The sequence below is a fragment of the Ochotona princeps genome, chromosome 1 (genome assembly GCF_030435755.1).
Source record: "Ochotona princeps isolate mOchPri1 chromosome 1, mOchPri1.hap1, whole genome shotgun sequence".
NCBI classification, from domain to species: domain Eukaryota; kingdom Metazoa; phylum Chordata; class Mammalia; order Lagomorpha; family Ochotonidae; genus Ochotona; species Ochotona princeps.
The window spans coordinates 132,137,860-132,141,723 of NC_080832.1; the positions used below are offsets into that span (position 1 = coordinate 132,137,860).

A 3,864-nucleotide genomic window follows, 5' to 3' on the forward strand; every position below is an offset into this window, starting at 1 on the left:
TATATACTCATCTGTTCATGGACACCTAGGTCATAGCATGGCATAAATACCATGGTTGTTGTGAACATAGGTGTAGCAAACACAAGACTTTCTTATGGTGATGTTTCCTCCGGGTATACAGCCAGAAGTGGTATAGCTGGGTCATATGCCAATCTAGTTTGGTTTTGGAGATTCCCAGTGCATTCTAAGCCTTAATCCTTTGTCAAGTGAGTACTATTTTGTTTGTTTCCATTTATTTATAACCTTTATAATTTAATTCAATTTTTAATTCAGAGTTTGTTAAATTTACAGATATTTTATTCTATCCTTTGGGAGTAGTATGTGTGTGCATATACACAACATAGATATATGTACACACATGTATATGACATTGTTATTAATTATGATTATGGCTTTAAAAACATTTATCTGTTCATTTCGCAAAGCAGATCTGCAGAGAAATGAGAGACGTACAGATACAGGGATATTCCATGCACTGATTCACTTCCCAAGTAGTTTCAATGACCAAAAGCAAGGCATCCAAAGCCAGGAGCCTGTTTGTTATTTCAGGTCTCCCATAGGGTATGGGGATCCAAGGACTTGGACCATCTTCCACTGCTTTCTCAGGTATATTAGAAGGGAACTGGACCAGAAATGTATCAGCCAAAACTTGGTTCCAAAAATTACTAATACATTAAATTCTCATGGTATAACACATGCATGATAATATAGATTTTATCCATCATTTTATTGATGTGATACTTACACATTACACTGTCAAACTATCCTTGCATTACTGGGATGGATCCCATTGGTCATTGTGATCTTTTTGATGTGCTGTTGAGTTTGATTTGCTAGTTAAGAGAACATTGAGACAATTTGCACCTTTTGCACCTGTGTTCATTGGTGAAATTGGTCTGCAGCATTTTTGCTGTTATTGTGTTTGCATGATATTGGAAGCAGAGCAATGTTGTGGAATGAATTTGTCAGATTTCCCATTCCATATTTTGCGATAGTTTGTTAAGGATCAGTGTTAGTCCTTCCTTAAAAGCTTTTAGAATTAAAAGTGAAGTCATTTGATTCTGGGCTTTTTTTGGTGGTGTTCTATTAACAATTCAATCTCATGACTAGTAATTTGCTTATTCAAGCTTTCTGTATCTTCTTGTGCCAATTTTTAAATCACTTTTTTTCTTAATATTTATTAGTTTTTATTGGAAAGTCAGATACACATAGAGGAAGGGATACAGAGAGGAAGATCTTTAATCCTTCAATTCACTCCCCAAGAGGCCACAATGGCCAGAACTAAGCCCATCCAAAGCCAGTAACCAGGAACTTCTTCTGGGTCTCCCACATGGGTGCAGAGCCCCAAGGCCTTTAGCCATCCTTTACTGCTTTCCCAGGTTACAAGCAGGGAGCTGAATGGGAAGCAGGGCTGCTGGAATTAGAACCAGTACCTATATGGGATCCTGGTGCATGCAAGGAGAGGACTTCAACTGCCTTTCATGACTCAATTTTTTTTGGTAGGTTGAAAATTCTTTATTGAGTTTGTGAGCTTCCTGGAGCTTTCAGGCTCACAAAGACACCGACCCCCAGGATGAGGGCAGCAGCCAACGGCACCAGGGCAACCCAGAGCAGAGCCTTCAGGCTAGAGATGCTGCCGGAACCTGTGGGCTCTTGCCTGGCAGAGTCCTGGAAGCCCACCGGCCCTGGAGAGCTCACAATGTCCAAGGGTCTCACAGAGGATTGTCGGTGCCATGCAGTCCCCGAACGACACACAGCCAAGCAGATCTCCAGCCCCAAGGGGTGACAGGCTGAGGCGCTGCAGAAGAAGTAAACCTGTGCCCTAATGGCTCTCTGAGCAACAGAGTCCAGGAGGGTGAAGGTGGCCACCGTGAAACGTTGGTAGTGAGACCAGAAGGGCAGCGCTGCCCTGTCTAAGGCCACCACTTGCGTTCTGTAGCTGTCGCCCTTGAATGGATACCCATCTTTTAGGGGTGGCCACTGGGGCTGCTGGAAGGGGTTGGCACCAGGAGTGGCCCAGCAGTGGTGTAGAAGCAGCACCAGCCTGGGGTCTGTCCTCTGCAGCAGTTGCACCTCCACATGCACTGGCTCCCAGAGCAGCCTCACTAGGGGATAGTCCCCTTCATCGTAGAAGGAGCTAAACATCTCATCCTTGGCAATCTGTAGCTCAGCCACAAGGGGCCAGACTGAGTCACAGGGCCTGGCGATTGGGGTGAGAAGACATCTGCCTGGATGGGCAGGAAGTCACTGGCATTGAAGATACAGCGGATGTGAAGCTGGAAAGAGCTGTTCTGCGTGACAGAGCCCTGTGGCTGCTTCTGGATGTCGATGTCAGACTCCAGCTGATTCTCATAGATGAGCTACCTCCCAATCACCAGGACTGTGTTACCACAGTAGGTGAGGGGAGCGTGGAAGACCACGAAAGTATTGGTCTTCTGGGCTGGAGGGCAACGGCTGGGGGCATAGGCCAGGTGAATGTTGGCCAGGGTGATTGTGCATGTCAGGACCATTTCTCTGGACACGACCAAGGTAAAGGAACCATTTCGGAAATACTGCAGAGTAGCTGTTGCCATAGTAGCAGGGCACCTCCTTGGTACTGTCATTAACAGCAGTCAACCTGTTCACAGGCCTCCTTGGCACTTCTGTTCACTATGCAGGAGATGTGTCCAGAGGCCACTTGGAACTGTGCCTGGGGCAGATGGCTAACCTACGGCATCTGGCTGGTCCACTTGCCAGTGTTCCACTGGAACCAGGGTAGTGAAGGTGGGGCACGGCCCCAGGGAGGACTCAGCAGCTGCTGGAAGCCAGAAGCTGTGCTCCAGGTGCAGTGAGCTGGGGAAGGTGTGGTCCAAGGAGGGGGAAAGGAGTAGAAAATGGGGACATGGTGGGGGTCTAGGTGTGGTCCGGCTTGGGACAGAGCAGAACAACTTCTCATGCGACCTCCACTCTGCTCTCAGGCAGCTCAGCTTCTATGAACACCCTCAGGTGGGCACGCCGGTCCTTCTCCAGCACGTGGCAGCCTTTGTAATCAGCTGAGAAGACCGCAGGTTCTTGGGACTCGGAGCTGACCCAGTGGTTGCAGCCGGAGCAGTTGTCTACCTTAAACCAGTTCCCAAATTCATCCATCACCTTGAAACGGGTAGTCCGGCCTGGCCTGGGGGGTACCAGCAGTTGCATGCCCCGGCTCCCACAGTCGTAGCTGTGTTGGAGGGCTGGGAGGCTGGGCTCAGGGGGTGGCCGCTGACTCAGCCCCAGGGAGGTGACCACCAACAGTAGCAGGGCCACCCGGAGACCTGCGACCATGGCGAAGGCTCCTGGTGGCTGATTCCGCAAAGTCATCATCCACACAGCCTCGCCTGCCCGACTCAATTTTTAAAAGTGATATATAACCAGAAATGTATCCCTTTCTTTTAGATTTTTCCAGGTTCTTGTCATACAATTGCTGTATTTCTGTGATGTTAATTATATTTCTCTTTCAACCTTATTTTTTCAGTTTGATAGGTTTTCTTATTCATATATGTAAAAATTTATCATTGTCATCTTTTTATAAAGGTCTGTCTTGTTAATATTTTGTACTGTTTGCTATTTTTCTATTTCATTGGTTTGGTGCAATTTTTAAAAATTACATCTTTCCTTGGCTTGATATTTGAGTTTGGTTTGTTCTTGCTTTTCCTAGTTCCAGAGATTAAACATTAGATTTACTTTTTTTCTTTCATGATGTTGATGTTTTAGTACCATAAAATTCCCTCTTTGCACTCATTTTTCTATTTCCCATAAGTTTTGGTGTATTTCTTTCCACTTTCATTTGTAAAGGAGTTTTTAAATTTCCCTTTTGGTATCTTCAATAACCCATCTTTTATTCAA

The 3,864-nt window shown here is 46.0% G+C and overlaps 1 pseudogene; it reads right to left on the reverse strand.

The window, feature by feature from the left end:
- Positions 1 to 1,515: 1,515 nt before the first annotated feature.
- Positions 1,516 to 3,339, reverse strand: LOC101532350 (zona pellucida sperm-binding protein 1-like; annotated as a pseudogene).
- Between the last annotated feature and the right edge of the window lie 525 nt (positions 3,340 to 3,864).